The 16,519-nt window shown below is 43.3% G+C and overlaps 1 protein-coding gene across 5 annotated transcripts in view; it reads right to left on the bottom strand.

Annotated features, from left to right (window-relative positions):
- The window catches only part of zeb2a (zinc finger E-box binding homeobox 2a), a 46,306-nt gene that overhangs the window by 28,148 nt on the left and 1,639 nt on the right, over positions 1-16,519 (bottom strand). The window lies entirely within an intron of this gene.

Here is a 16,519-nt window from a genome sequence, read left to right as displayed (position 1 = left end):
CGCTATAACTTCCTGAAAAATGAGATTACACAACGACTGAACTTTATCAACTCTTGAAACTGAAAACTTAACATGTCTGTCTGTCTTGTGTCTAAACCCTGCAGAGGAGGAGGTCCGGTCTTTCTTCAGCCCAGCAGGACTCGGCCATAAACGCTGTTCCTTTTGTTGGTGCACAGTTGGCAGCAGGAGCATGGACAATACGAAGCTGCAGCCCGAACTGAGACAGAAAAACGGGTTGAGACGGGTTAATCTTAAGAGATGAACACTGAAAAAGTCCCAGAGTTGTCACTGAGCTCTGAAAACCTCAAAACTACATAAAAACCTGCTGCATCGTCTTTATTCGGGATCAACCAGAGATGTTTGCAGACAACAGTCTCACTCCACTCGTTTTACAGATGCGGTTTGAGATTGAAAAGACGACTGTGATGATGAGGGAGATTTACAGGTCAGTTCATCTCAGGTTCAGCTCTGACATCAACACGGCCCGAGTCTGAATCCACAAATCGAACCTGTTGTTTACAGCAGTTTCACAGACGCTCAGTAAAATCTCAGCTCCAAATTTTCTGAACTGACTGAAAATAGAAACTCGTCCCTGTCGTCGTTCATTCCTGAGTCATGCTGCCATCGTACCGGCTTTAGACCTCACTTTACACCCTGGCGTGCACACACACACACACACACAGTGTGTGTTAATGTCAGTGTTTTACAGTGTGTGTTAAAGTGTGTGTTTTACAGTGTGTGTTAAAGTCATTGTGTTAGAGTGTGTGTTATTGTCTGTGTGTTACAGTGTGTATTACAGTGTGTGTTACAGTGTGTGTGTGTTACAGTGTGTGTGTTACAGTGTGTATTACAGTGTGTGTTACAGTGTGTGTGTGTTACAGTGTGTTTTATTGTCTGTGTTTTACAGTGTGTGTTAATGTCAGTGTTACTGTCTGTGTTACAGTGTGTGTGTTACAGTGTGTGTTTAACTGTGTGTTATTGTCTGTGTGTTGCAGTGTGTGTTAAAGTGTGTATTTTACAGTGTGTGTTAAACTGTGTGTTATTGTCAGTGTGTTACAGTGTGTGTTACAGTGTGTATTACAGTGTGTGTTACAGTGTGTGTGTTACAGTGTGTGTTATTGTCTGTGTTTTACAGTGTGTGTTAATGTCAGTGTTACTGTCTGTGTTACAGTGTGTGTGTTACAGTGTGTGTTTAACTGTGTGTTATTGTCTGTGTGTTGCAGTGTGTGTTAAAGTGTGTGTTTTACAGTGTGTGTTAAACTGTGTGTTATTGTCTGTGTGTTACAGTGTGTGTTAAAGTGTGTGTTTTACAGTGTGTGTTAAACTGTGTGTTATTGTCTGTGTGTTACAGTGTGTGTTAAAGTGTGTGTTTTACAGTTTGTGTTATTGTCTGTGTGTTACAGTGTGTGTTATTGTCTGTTTGTTACAGTGTGTGTTATTGTCTGTGTGTTACAGTGTGTGTTACAGTGTGTGTTATTGTCTGTGTGTTACAGTGTGTGTTAAAGTGTGTGTTTTACAGTTTGTGTTATTGTCTGTTTGTTACAGTGTGTGTTATTGTCTGTGTGTTACAGTGTGTGTTACAGTGTGTGTTATTGTCTGTGTGTTACTGTGTGTGTTACAGTGTGTGTTATTGTCTGTTTGTTACAGTGTGTTTTACAGTGTGTGTTACAGTCTGTGTGTTACAGTGTGTGTTATTGTGTGTGTTACAGTCTGTGTTTTACAGTGTGTGTTACAGTGTGTGTTATTGTGTGTGTTACAGTGTGTGTTACAGTGTGTGTTACAGTGTGTTTTACTGTGTGTGTTACAGTCTGTGTGTTACAGTGTGTGTTATTGTGTGTGTTACAGTCTGTGTTTTACAGTGTGTGTTACAGTGTGTGTTACAGTGTGTGTTATTGTGTGTGTTACAGTGTGTGTTACTGTGTGTGTTACAGTGTGTGTTATTGTCTGTTTGTTACAGTGTGTTTTACAGTGTGTGTTACAGTCTGTGTGTTACAGTGTGTGTTATTGTGTGTGTTACAGTCTGTGTTTTACAGTGTGTGTTACAGTGTGTGTTACAGTGTGTGTTATTGTGTGTGTTACAGTGTGTGTTACAGCGTGTGTTACAGTGTGTTTTACTGTGTGTCTTTTTAGTCCTTTCATTATCAGCCAACCTGCTGCTCTTTGCTCTAGTTAAGGTGCAGCAGTGTCCACAGCTGCTGGTTTCTAACAGTCCAGACATGTAAAATTCTATGATCTGTCTGAAGCTGAAAACATTTTTCTGATTTATCTTCTGATTTCAGTTTCTCTGTCTACAACAATAAAAACAACTTTTGTGACCTACAGACATGTCATGCAGCAACAAAACCAGACTACATGTTTACAGGTGTCCTGGATTAGCAGCATCCAGGTTTGTCAGAACCAGGACCTGATGTACACCAGTTAAATGGCGTCTGTTGTAACCAGGATAGATGTGTGCATGAAAACGTACTGAGACGTCTTCAGTTGTGTTGTTCAGACCCAGAGATTCAATTAGTGTGACACAGAAACCATCAGCAGTTCGTAGTAAACTGTGTGTGTGAGGACCAACACATCACATCTAACTGTCCCATTCAGACAGGAGGGGTGAGGACGGGCTAAACAGAAATGTTTAATCCTCTTCAGCCACACTCTCACTGCTCTTCAAAATAAAGCCCATTTATCAGCAGCCTCTTCACCAAATAAAGCATTTAAGCAAAGTAATGTTCTCCAGAGTTCATCCTGTGACATCCAGAGGGTGAGAGAGTGGACGAAGAGGAGGAGGAGGAGGAGGAGGAGAGGGTTTTGTTGCTGAAAACAGAGTGAAGGGGCTCTGAGAGCTTGTTCACACACAAACTGAAAACATGAGTAAAACTGAGGAAACCAAATCAGTTTCATGTCCAAGTGACCAGAACAGACGCTTGATTAGAATCAGACTAATGGATGTTGTCACCAAATCATCAAAGTTACTGTAATGACCCTGACACTCTTCATATCTGACAGCAGCTTCTAGAAAACTTAATTTTATTATTTTATTTGTTTGAACTGAATCAATAGATGAACATATGGATTTATGCTCAGCTCGCCTTTATGTCCCAAAACATAACGTGGCATTTGTCAAATGTAGTCTTGTGATTAGAAATAGCAGCCACATGAAACAGTGTTTGTCCAGATGCCCTGTTCTGACTGTCTGTGTTTTATGTGTCTAGTTAAACATTTAAAGAACAAGTGTTGTTTAGCAGAAGTGACACTCAACGTATGTATCCCCACCAAACTCCTGCTCACAAATAAGGCGTTTTAATCTGTGACAAACTGTGAAGTGGAGCTATACCAGAAGTGCATGAAGAGGATATATTATATGGTGTGACTTGAGAGGAGGCTCAGCAGAAAGAAACCGGCCCCGTTCCCAGCTCAGTGATGGAGTTCAGTTCATCATCGGTACAAACCGGGCCAGGTTTAAGAGCTCACAGTCTCTGAAGTGTCACATTGTGCAGCAGTTACACACCTTCAGTCTTATTTTAACTCGGAGCTGATGAAGCTCAGAAAAAGGGAAGTGACAGAAAGAGAGCTGACGACGTGCACATGAAACTGAGCTGAGGCGGTTTCCAAAACGTTTTATTAGTGTGTCACCTCTCGTATTATTCTATTCATATCTGTAGTGTTATTGTTATTCTTATGGATGTACAGGCTGTCATAGTATATTATTTTCTGTGTATATTAGACTCTATTCTAGTTGTTATTTCATTCTATTCACAGTAGACTTTATTTAGTCTGTTTAACTTGAGTGCCGAGTCTCTGACCTAATCACCACGAGTATCTTAGTTTGTTTGAAACAGCCATCATTAGTTCAGTTTTACTCTTTTATTTCAGCTGACAACCATTATGCAGATATACATGGACATTATGTAAGCAGATGTTCTTGCACATGTCATATTGTGAACTGCGGGTTACTGTATCAGCGTTTTTCCTGACTTCAGCCACCGTACACTGAACCACAGTGTACGTCTGTGCTATACTGATGAACTATTCTAAATACAGTATATTGTGTGGACCTGAAAATGAGCTATGAAGTGGGAAAAGCTGCTTTGTGCACGACAACATTGTACCATTTAAACAGGAAAGAAACAAACACAAACACTATTGTACGAGTCTCATTGTCAGTTGGAACGTTGACCAAACCAGGCAAAACTGACCCCGGCGCACTGATCTGATCTGAAACACATCAGAACTGAAGGAGGATATAAAAGTCTTTCTAATCGAAACCAGCTGCATGTGAAGAGAACACACCTGAAAATAATGAATTGATGATGCAGTTCATAGGTTATAACATATAAGTGTAACCTGTGAGTATCTACAGATAAGAATCTGCAGTGAAACGAATATTTGATTCAGAATGGTGTAAACAATAAAAGGCCACTGTGATGTGTGAACATCTTGTTTTGTGTGACCAACAGTCCAAACCCAAAGAAATCACTTTCCTTTTGTACAAACTTCAGAAACTCAGACTGAATGCTGGAACAACACGTGTATTAATTCTCTGTAAACTGACACAGTAATTAAATATGAATTAATTACTTAACTAATCAACTAATTGTTGCAGATCTGGCCCCTTTCAAGCCTCCACATACCAAAGAACCTGATTACACGTACCAACCGCTGTCCTGTGTTTTATTCATGATTCTGCAGAAGCAGCATTACAACAGAGCTCTGGTTGATGAAAACCTTTCGAAATCTCTCTCTCCAAGAAGGAAACTGTTGGTGTTACTTCCTGAACAACAGCCAGCAGACACGAAAACACACACATCCAAAGAATTCGAGTGAAGAAGGTAACAGAGAAGTGGGAAGTGTGAGACAAGAGAAGGAAATACAAAAAAAGTGTGTAAGGGGAAGGTGTGTGTTTAAAGAGTGTGTTCTGAGAAATGGAAGAAGAAGCAGCAGCGCGGTGACGAGGTCAACAAACCCCGTAAAACAGAGTGTCAGCAGATTACAGCAAAGGGAACTCAAGGACACACGAGCTGTGTCGACACAGAAAAGAGGAAACTCTGAGTGCTTTCTTCCTTACCTGGTTTTCACACGTCAAGGCCGAGCAGAAGAGCGGCACCGGGGGAGGAGGAGGAGAAAAAGGAGAATTAGTGCAAACAAACTTGTAGATTTTTATCAGTAGCACTGTCATCCACCTGACTCATGGTGTTCACAGGGTTTGTGCAGAGACAGGTTTAGTCACAGCAAGTCAAACTAATCATGTGAATTTTAAAATAAGTATTTTTGTGGCTGCAGAAAAAGACACTGCTGCATCAATCCTTTGATTTGTTGGTCAGAACATTTTAATCATTATTCAAGCATTAGACAGTGACGGATGTATAATTTCAGCTTTGTTTGTAGTGAATTCCATGTTTTGAGCTTTTGGACATAGGTAACTGTGATGGACATTTTTCATTGTTATACACCAACTAATTAGCAGGTTAATCGATAATGAAAACTAAAAACTGTTGGAGCCCTAAAACAACAAGGGAAAAGGGTTCGTAAATCACAAAATGACATACTTCAGCACCAAACTGTGCTTGAAGTACATGTCAAAATGTTTAAGAGTTCATCAACAGTCAAACACAAACAGATTTTATTTCCGTAAGTCACTGTCAGCTTTGACTGTGTCATCGAAATGACCGAACACAGAAGAATCCGGATATTTATCCATAACAAACAATTACATGTTGAATGTCAGACAACAAATTTAAAAAATAAGATAATATTACAGATTCTGTCTGAAACCGGTTTAAACCCTCAGAGTCATGTTCACATTGATTAATAATTAACAGAAAAATAAGTTCTGAACTGCCGCAGAGCTGCTAACAGTGCAGCTCTGAGACAGAAATGTCTGAACGTGGATTTATTTCCAGAAAATGCCTGACTGATTTACAGTTATTCATCCTGACTCACTTTCCTCTGAGTCGGACTCGGTGGGGACGGTCAGTTTAAGGTTAAACCACCACGAGTCTGTGTGGACGTCCTTTGTGTTGTTTTGGCTGTCGATGGATGGGGGCACAGTGCTCACACATGCAGGTCTTATTGAATTCTCTTCTGGTCTGCTGCACGTACACATAAGTCGCATGGTAATTATTGTCTGGTATCGCTTGGATCAATTTGCATTTAACCCAGATTTTGGGAGCAAAGAGGATTGTGGCGCGTCAAGCCAGTACGAGGCGGCGGAGAAACGGGGACAGGAAGTCGTCTTATCTTATCAGCTTCTTTACTCCTGCGTCTTCGCAGCAACATGAAACAAACGTCTCAGTTTTTACTTAATCCCATTCAGCACAGCCATAAATCACTGTCCTCACATTTTATAACGTGCCAGACGTCCAGGACAAAGGGGCTCCTGAGACGATTTGAAGATGCCCCCCAGACCCCACTGCTGACACCCCGGGGCAGGCTGTGTCCACTGGGTCACCTAGTTCTGTTAGGGGGGGGGTCTTTTCCCAGGCTCATTAGAAGTCTGGAGGAGGGACGGGGGTCAGCCCTGGTGGAGCCATTAGTTTCAGGTGAACTGGTTTACACAAGTACTGCACAGACTCCCACTACTCCCAGTATATCATTTAACAGCTACACCTCATGGAGAGCAATTTCAGGACATGGCTAGCTTAGCACAAAGACTGAAATCAGAGGGAAACTGTTAGCCTAGCTTCACCAAACAAACAAAAAAAACTTCAATGCTGCAATGAGTCAGCACATAACTATACAGAGAGCTGTTGGTTGGTGCTGCTGTGTTAGCATGTAGCCTGCTATCACTCACTTACATGTTTGCTAAACTATTAACATTAACATACAATTCTATATTGTAGCGTGTACTAAAGTGTTAGCTGTGTGTGCCAAAGTGTATTCAGATATGTTACTTAATGTAATATACTCAAAGCTAAAATGTTAACATACAGTCCATTATGACTCGGTGTATACCAGTGCTAAAGGGTTAGCATAAAGTCTGCCATGATTCACCACAATGTAAACAACGTTTAGCCCTCAAAATAGCATATTGCTAATTCATAGGATGTTTACTGCCATTACAGTAGATGCTAAAGTACTCCAAATACTCAACAATAAACCCCAATATCAGTAAACACAGAATATTATTACATCCGCATCAAGAGTTTGCTAAGTTGTTAGCTCATAGTACCATACTGGGAACACTGGGATGGTTCTGGCTCACTGGACCAGCAGACCTGTGCTCTTCCTGCTGTAAAGTATCAGAATGTCCGAAACATGTAAATCTGTTTTTTACGATGTCTGCTCCCTGTAACCTACATGTTTGTCCGGATTTGGTCTTCATCACAGCAACTCATCGATTGACCTGTTTACGCCTGTTTGCTTGTCACATCATCACCGTTGCATCTGAATCCATGTCTGACCCGATCTAGACTTTAACATGCTTCATCTGTGTCACATTGACCCCACCATGGCCCCCACCCCTCCGTGACAACATGGCCGCCACAAACACTGATACGACTCATAAAGTGAGAGAAGAAGAGAAACGAAAGAAGCGCACACATCAATGACCTCTATTGAATCTGGCCCCTTTGAGCGCGGCACAAACAGCCAATGAGCGTGCACAAAGCCAGCCTTTCAAGTTCATCTGGACTGATGTAATAAAATTGACACATGGAGTCGGCTGAATTCTGGGGCGCCTGTTACCTAAACTCTCATTTCCAAAGCTCTGTCACCTCCCCTCACTGCAAATGAATCAATTACAGAGCAGTATAATCCTGTTAGGGGGGAGATGAATGCATACCTCCCTGTTGGCAGGTGCTGCCAGGCTGAAGGGGCTTATTGGAGCAGGCGATATCAAAGCTGGGGGGTTTATCTGTCACATTAGAACCACTGCAAACCACTCGCACGCTGTCTTTTTCTACACAATGTAATATTATACAGAACGGTAACATCAGAAACAAACACCACAGTGCAGATCTGATAGTTTCCTCATAAATCCTCCTCTTTCACACATTTCTGTTTGACACAGATCGTATCCTCACACACGTGATAAAAAAGGTCCCAATTTCACAGCGTCGGGACAGCGAGAAATTAAGTCATTCTGTTGGTAGCTGGTGTTTTATCACTAGTCACAAAGAGTCAGGTCCCCCTGAACCCTTGTTCTAGGTCTGAATCAACCTGTTTTCAGACCAGATGCTGCAAAACTATAGATGCAATTTCCCCAAAAATCTGATCAGTAGGTTTGTGACCTGTGGAATTTTTGGTTTCTCCACCTAAGTTTTTGTGAATCCTAATAAGGCGGCTGTTGGCGTCAACCAATCAGACATCGTGTTATTGATCTCATTTATAAAACACATGAATTAAACTCATGTGTATAGTCAGAACCACACATGAGGTGTACAGAAATAAAGTAAAATTAAATGTATTATTTTTCATTCTACAATCGAACTTCAACAAGTTATTAATTATACTTTTGATGATCTAAAATTAAATCTTGAACCTTTTCTGGTTTTGACTAAATTCTTTATTTGCATTGTATCTGAAGCACAACCCAAGCTGCTGGATCTTTTTTTCTGACCATGAGCAGCCTAGAAAACTTTATTTATTGTCAGGTGCGACTGTCACTGTTGGACGACACAGAGCAGGGGATGGATGAGGGTGGAGGGGGGAGTCGGGCCAGGGGGGTGGGAACCAACAACACAGCTCATTGTTTCCAAGGCGGCGCTCCTGGGTGCGCTCAGCGGCAACATATTCACAAGGTCCAACGTGTCTGGCAGCAGCGGCCGACATTCTGAAGCACCTTGTCAGATAACAGTGAGGAGCAACTGCGCGGAGCGAGGTGGGGGGGGTAATGAAACAAACAATGCCTGGGGTGGAGGAGGGCAGGGTCAGAGACAACAAGATGGAGGGACAGAAAGAGAGTGAGAGAAAGAGAGAAAGTTGGGGGGGGTGCGACTAAAGCCCCAGCTTCAATCCACCCCCACCCCCCACTATCAGCCCCTTCTTGCCCCAACTATTGTGCACCCGTGTGTGTTGGGGGGTTCAGGAAATAGATGACTGCATGTTAACCACGTTTGACAAGCTGCACAAAAGGGGACACCTTGGGTCCCATGATGCAACCTGTGCACCCCTCAACACACCCACAGAGGTATCTGCCCCCCATCACCACCCAAACACGGGAAGTACAGGGGAATGTTCCAGGGAGGGGCCCCAGGAAGTGTTCTTCAGTCAACGTTTCAGAATAAAAGCCCGGCCAAAAACACATACGAGTTGAGCATCCTGTGTGGGGCAGCCATCTTTGATTTCACAGATGATCAATACCCGCACATTTAGTAATACTCATCAATAAGCACCGTGTGCGGTCATTTGTTGATCCCAGAGCTTTCGTCTGTAACACAGGATCTTCATCAGCAGCTGGTCTCCATGAAAACCATCAGATGGGCAGGAACAAAAGCTGTGACCCAAACGTTCATCGCCAGTGAAGACGGGACGTCTCTAGATCATCATTTCAGGGTCCGGAAACACACAAACAACAGTTTGTGTGTTTCTGATGATGAGTATCCTGATCTGACATAAGCAGCAGATAAAGATCCATTTCTGAATCTGACTCTGCATCTGATGTGTGACTCTGAAGTCACTCTGGTCTGCAGCTTGGATCTGGATGGTTCTGGAATTTTCTGAGCTCACACGGTATCCTGAAGCTACTTTGACACGTAGTAGTCTGAGTCCAGAAAGAGTTGTTTCCGGGCTCTGGCTGTTCATTGTGGACCATGTGCGAAGCTGTCTCTGTCCTCAGCTGTAGGCTGAAGGCTGGGAGGATGTCAGGGGCTGGGGGGTTGGTTCGGGATGGGAGGGGGGATTATTCTCTGCTAACCTTTTCACTGCTGCTTCTTCTTTGATGGCTGACAGGACTCACAAAGGCACCTGCCCCATCCCATAGTGCCCCCCGCCTCCTCACACTCCTCCCCTGACCTGACCGGCATTCCTGGCCTACAGGGGGTCCTCCCCATGGCTACCTTTACACAGCAGCCCTCCCCCCAAAACCAAAGTCTGGTAATCCCACAGCAAACAAGGTTGGCGAAGCACGGGACTTCTCACAGCCGCTCTGCAATGCCCGTCGCTGTGGGAACAGCACAGGACAAAAAGTATTATGGGATGGACCCATAGAGAATGTGTTTGTACTGAACGTACAGTACAACGTATGTTTTACTGATGTTTTTTCTATCTTGCGGGTGACAACTTTTAATTTGGTGAAAACTGCTCTTTGAGTCTTTTCACAAGTTGATGCTGCTTCTTTCAGAAACTTTTCCTCGGGTTGAATTATCAGTGATTTTACACAATGACACATTTCTGAGTGATTTGCTCTGAAAATGATTTTTTCACTCTTTGCGTCTGTTTTGAACTTCAATATATTCGATCGTTTGTGATTTAGATTTTTTTTATATATAAAACATATTTTTAAGCCCCCTTCAGTTTTTCCACTCACCAAACACACAAACCTCTGGGCCTTACACAGGATGCTCATGACACTGGGTCATGACCGATAGCTCTAGGAAGCAGTGAACATTCTTACATATTACGTTACATTCTCTACGTTTTAGAGAAGCTCTTGCTGTTTGGGTTTTAGTCTCGGATTATTTTGGACTCTCTGGACGAAGTTTCCTTCAGACTGGACCTTGTGGAGCAGTTCTGACAGCAGTGTCAACTCAGATAGCTCAGACTTGTTGGTCAGTAATTGGTAGATCTTTGACCAGGAAGTGGTGTCCTGAAACCCTGTTGATCTGATGTGTCCTGACAGGACGTAGAGGCAGAGTTTTACTTTTACGTAATAGCTGACTGGGAACTTTGTGCTGTTGAGGTTTGATGATGACGATGAGTCCTTTTAACTGAACCTGAAGCTTAAAGCTGGCCAGCTGCAACATTTCTAGCTCACCTTTACCTTTTTCGCAGCGGGAAACTGGCTCTGGCTTTGGTTCAGAACTTTACCAGAGACCCAACCCCCACCATCCCGTTACTTCAGATACAGCCAATGACTCTGAAAAACGTGCACCATCTGACATAGTTCATATCTACAAGACGCACCTGTACGACACACCTGCACTTGCAGCCATGACACGTTCAGTGACTGCAGAGTGGAACACATACTAATGAGCAGAAGCAGCAGTTACCAGGAACTTTGTGATTGATCTGAAACAAACGAGGTGGGTGGGGTTAGAGCTATGAGATGGAGGTATGTTTGTGTGTGTGTGTGGGGGGGGGGTTGTGGGGATGCGGTTGATCGACTCATTCAGTCGTACGTTGGCGGTCTGGACACACAGATGTCATGACACCTTAATCCAGCCATCCGTTATTGATTGTTCCGTGTGTAACCTTGCCGCAGGAGATCAGCCGATCCAAAGAACCGCTCCTGTTGGTGGGGGGGTCATGAGAACAACACACAATAAACCTGGACCAGGTTTTTACCTCTGATCACATGGAAAATATAAAACAAAAAAATGAACTGTTGTATTATGTAACTGTAATAAGAAGTTCAGAAAAAATATAATAATAAAATATTTTCGAGAACACTTCAACATCCTGTGGGTTATAAAATCCATACTAACATATTGGGGAAAAGTAGTGTAAAAAAGCTAATATGTTATACAATGAAGAATGAAAAGTGAAGTAAGTAAAGCATGGTTCAACATTTCAACAAATCAAAATAAAACCATTTTAAAAGACTGGAAACGTAGTGTTCATATCGCTAATATTCTTGGTCTGTTGTTGTCTCATTGACTTTTGTTGTAAATGTCTTTGTAACAGTGTTTAGAAGTGTTATCAGTTGCTGCTGCTCAGTCTCTGCTGTGACGTATCTCTGCTCTGACCTTGCTGGATCTGCTCTGTTTAGGCTGTCGGCGACAAAATGTCACCGGCCGGCGCTGAGCTCACTCATGAAGAAAATGTGCACATGGCAACATGGGGGGGGGGCTCACAATACACGCATGTCAGTCACCTTGAAACATCCCAAACACCAGAGGAGTTTTACACCAACACTGCACAGATGCATGATGGGAGGCGTAGGAGATGTGTGAGGAGTTTTTGTTGTTGGTGGCACAGAGACAAGCTTTGTATGAAGAAGAAGGGGTCCCCCCTCCCTCGGTGACAAATGTTATCAGAGGAGGAATAAAGCTGTGGAGATGGAGGAAGCTGATAGACGTGGGGGGGGGGGGGTTATGGTTTAATGCACACAAGCTTAAAGAGGCGGGTGTGTGGGGGTCACGGGGGGGTCTATAACAAATCTGGAGCTCATAGACAAATAAGACAGTGGCAAATCAACAAGTCTTATTTTAGGGACTCTTTAAACAACATAATGTAAAGAAATATTTACAGAACATTATACAGAAACTTTGATGCATGGAATAAAAAATCCAAAAATATGTAAAATAAAAAAAGCGAAGTAGAATCAATATGAATAAACACACCAGCAGAATTCAACCACTCGAACTCAGAAACTGAATCTAGTATATATAGATATATTTTAGTCATTGTGAGATAAATATTATAAATAATTATCTCACAATGACTAAAAAACATTAGACCAGAAAACTGCGAACAAAAAATCTTTGGTCAAGAAAATGAAAAAAAGAAAAGAGCAGAAAGCAAAATACTGATGAAAGAACTAGGAGAAAACGTTTAAAGACTTTTAAAGAGATGTGGAGTCAGCATCAAAACAAAAATCAGAAACAGAAGAAAATGTTAAAAAACAAATTCAGAAAGAAAAAAGAAACAAACAGAAAAAACGTTTTTGAACTTTAATTCTGGAACATGTCAGAGAAACAAAGTCACATGACTGTCATGTCTCTGTTTTTTATTTTGGCGGGGCTGTGGGGGGGGGGGGGGGGGGGGGGTGCATTAACCAGACTTCTTGTTGTTAATATAATGTGTCTTGCCTGCTGCCCCTCCCAGAACAAAGGGCCCCTTCTTTCCCAATCGGGGCCCCGGCTCCTCCTCTTATCCAACCAGAGGTGTTCACTGAAGTAAATCTGCCTAAATCCTGGAGGGGGGGGGGGGGGGGGTGAAGGTGAATAAAGATAATCTGCTTTCCTTCACAATAAAACTGCTCTAGGAGGGAGGGGGGACAAAAATTAGGAATTCATATCACATGCTGCATTTTTAACTTGATTTCTGACCTGACACAAAGCTGCAGTGAAGGGGCCCAGGGCCGCTAGGGGCCCCCAGAAGCCCCCTCCAGGCTGAGACTTGGAAACCTTCGTGTTCTACTGAAAGGCCTGAGTGGAAAGTGACGTATCATCAGCTGTAGCTACATCAAAACATAAAGTAAAAAGTCACGTTTCTGATTCCTTCTGAACAGGAAGTAGAGGAAAACCACGGAGGGAAAAATGTTTTGTGGCTTCTTAATGAATTGTGAGCAGAGTCCCTCGAAGGGTTTATCTCTCATTCCTCAACATGATTTTAGGGTTTAGGGTGATTTCTGTCAATGTCTGAAGTCTCTGTCAATGTCTCTCAGCCGCCTGGTGTCCATCCATTGCAGCGGGGTGGGGGGTGACGGGTCTTTATGGAGCACACACACCTTCACTCCACCTTACGTGCTCCTTTCTTTTATTAACCTCACTCTCTTTTCCATTTCGTCCCCCCTCCATCCCCTCCATTACTTTTCTTTTCTGTGCTCCGTCTTTTTTTCTTGGGTTCTTTTCATCGGGGACGGTGCCGAGCTGAGCTGAGCGGCCCCGGCGGCACTGAGAGGGTCTGAATTGTGATTAAGAACGAGCAGAGAGGAGCTGCTTTTCTTTGTTCTGCCCTCAGGGAGGTGTTTACTGGGGGGGGGGGGGGGGGGGGGGGTGGCAGAGCAGATATGAAAGGCATTCAGGTCAGTGGGAATGAGAGCGACAGTGCTGGTATCAGAGGACACTGACACTGTGAGTGTGTTTGTACCTTGTGGGGACATAAGACCTGATCATTACGCTGAGTTTCAGGGACACAGGATGGGACCTTTTCATTTGTGGGTAAAGATGGTCGTGGCCTCCAGAGAATGAACCAGTAACACACACCGTACATTAGTCACTTTCTAACAGAAACACCACAGTTCCTACACAGGTCTGAAGTCAAATTTGACAACTCAGCAGAAAGAAAGATGAAGCGGATGACGCAGCAGCAAATACACAAAAATTAAAGTTTCTGGAAGGAAAACTGTCGGGAGAAATCAGTCATAGTCCCAGTTAGTGACAGAGAAGTGCAGCGTGGTGAGTCATGGTGGCACCACAGCGAGAACACTGAGGTTTGGTTTGTGTCTCCACCAGATCGAGCGGTTTGAGACAAACAAAACAACAGAAACGACAAATCACATGACTTCAAAACACAGCAGCTGCCAAATGTGAGGAAACACAACAAATATCACAAGGAGGTGAAAGGACGAGAGACAGACAAATAAGTCCTGCAGTCGGACATAAGTCTGATAAACAGCAGCACTAAACATTCTTCGTCTTAGCCTCTGTCCGGTCTTTATCAGACGCGGTTCTGTGGTTCTGTCTGCTGAAAACTGTCCACCTTTTCAGACGCTGAAGACACTGCAGGACATCGTGGCTCTGAAATGTCTAAAGAACAAACTGAATGTGGAGGTCTGGAGGTGTAGGACCCAGGTGTCTCTGGTTGGACCTGGTGTGTTCTGGAATGGAGCACTGAGTGAACCCTGTGTTTGAGTCTGAGCAGGAAGATGCCGGCTGCTCATCTCCACACGTCACACACTGTGAATTATATGAAACATGTGGACACGTCTCCTGTCTTAAATGATCCTCTACAACACAAACTCAGTAGAAACCCGACCGAGTCTCTCTTCTGCATCGCAGAATCATAAAACCCTGTCCAGCCCACGTCATCACGTGTCCTGTCTCGTTATCTCGCCATCCTGGACTCGATTTGGACCAGGTTCAGGGCTTAAAACAACAAAAACCTGTGACAATTTGTGATTTGTGATGGATTCTGACACTGAAACACCAGCACGCTGGGTCCAGGTCTAAAGCTTCTGGTACCCCCCCCCCCCCCCCCCACATATCCCCAGGTCCACAGAGCAATGAGAAACAAACTGTGTCTCCTGTAAAACACAGACTCCAACGCGTCACACTCACTGAGAACATGGAGGCAGCAGCACAGCGTCCGGCTGCTCGCTCACACGCCTGTGAGACATGCAGCACGGCCCTGAGACCAGAGACCACCACCCACACTACCCACAGCTGAGACCACACGGTCTCTAAGGTTTAACCTCAAAATGAACAGGCTTCTAGACCTGGTTCTGGTCCTGGTTCTGGAAGCCCGACTGTTTTTTATCAAAAGTCAGAATTAAATTGTCTTTTGTTTTCAGTGTGTGTGAAAAATGAAGATAAAGACAATTCAACTCTGTCCTGTAAGATTCTGTAAAAACCTCGGCCCCCTCAAAATGTTATTTGACTTCTACAGGCCACAACTCAAGGCTTTACAGCCTCGGCTCGGAGAGAGAAAATCACTTTAATGGAAGTAAAAAGCGACAAAGCTCCACACACACACTGATCCATCGGATCATGTCCAATCTGCAGTCTCCACTAAAATAACTAAATAAGCTTCAGAGGGTCTGAGCTTGGTGAACACAGAGACGCTGGTGCCACCAACTACCACCAAACTTCATGTAATAAAGAAACAATTTAAAAACCCTTCATCAGAAAGCAGCTGCAGCATCACAGCTGGATGTGTGACGGGCAGACACCCAGCGGTGGAGGGGGCAATTCAGTCTCTGAGATCCCGTTACACCAGGCCCTAATCTGACCTCAGCCCCATCAACAACCCCCCCTCCCCGGGACCCCTGAGAGGAGGAGACAGAGCTGCATCCAGAGACAAGAAAAGAAAAACACCACTACAGAAGGAAACATCGTCACCAAACTTCACATAGAAAAGATTAGATTGAGTGTGTGAAAACATTTAACAACAGGTTCAATTTAATTTCAGTGTTTCTCACTTTTTCTAGACGTCTGCCTTTTACGACAAATATTAGTATTTCTGTCAAACTCAACAGAAAGAGAAACGTCAGCTGACATCATTACAAAACAGTCAGTCATCCTTTAAATTCTGATACTGCTCCTTTTGTGTGCATTAAGTTGCGGATTGTGCCTTTAAAGCAAAACGAAAACTTAGTGTGAGCGGCTGAAAGAATTAAATACGTTTCACTAATCACTAATAAAAAATAACCTCATGAGAACAAGTGGTTTCATTATTATTGCAGCAGCGGCGACACAGAAAAACGTTTTTAATTTTTAAACGGAGAAGAAATAATAAAAAAATGAAGTGAAATAAAAAGAAGAAGATTCAAATAAAACGAGGACGATGGTTTCACGTCATCAGGAAATATTTGAACTAATTTAAAAAAAGAGAAAGAAAATGTTTGATTCGACTTTAATTTAAATGGAACCGGAAAAATCTCCAAATTCAACCTTTTTATTTAACGGATGTTTGACGCACGCGGCTCGGACAAACACAAAGTGACAAACGGAAAATAAAGAACCTGAGCGTGGACCCTGTCCCGGGA

The sequence above is a fragment of the Anabas testudineus genome, chromosome 21, assembly GCF_900324465.2.
Source record: "Anabas testudineus chromosome 21, fAnaTes1.2, whole genome shotgun sequence".
Taxonomy (NCBI): Eukaryota; Metazoa; Chordata; class Actinopteri; order Anabantiformes; family Anabantidae; genus Anabas; species Anabas testudineus.
The sequence above is the reverse complement of the archived record's forward strand: the minus strand, read 5'-3'. Positions and strand labels throughout refer to the sequence as shown.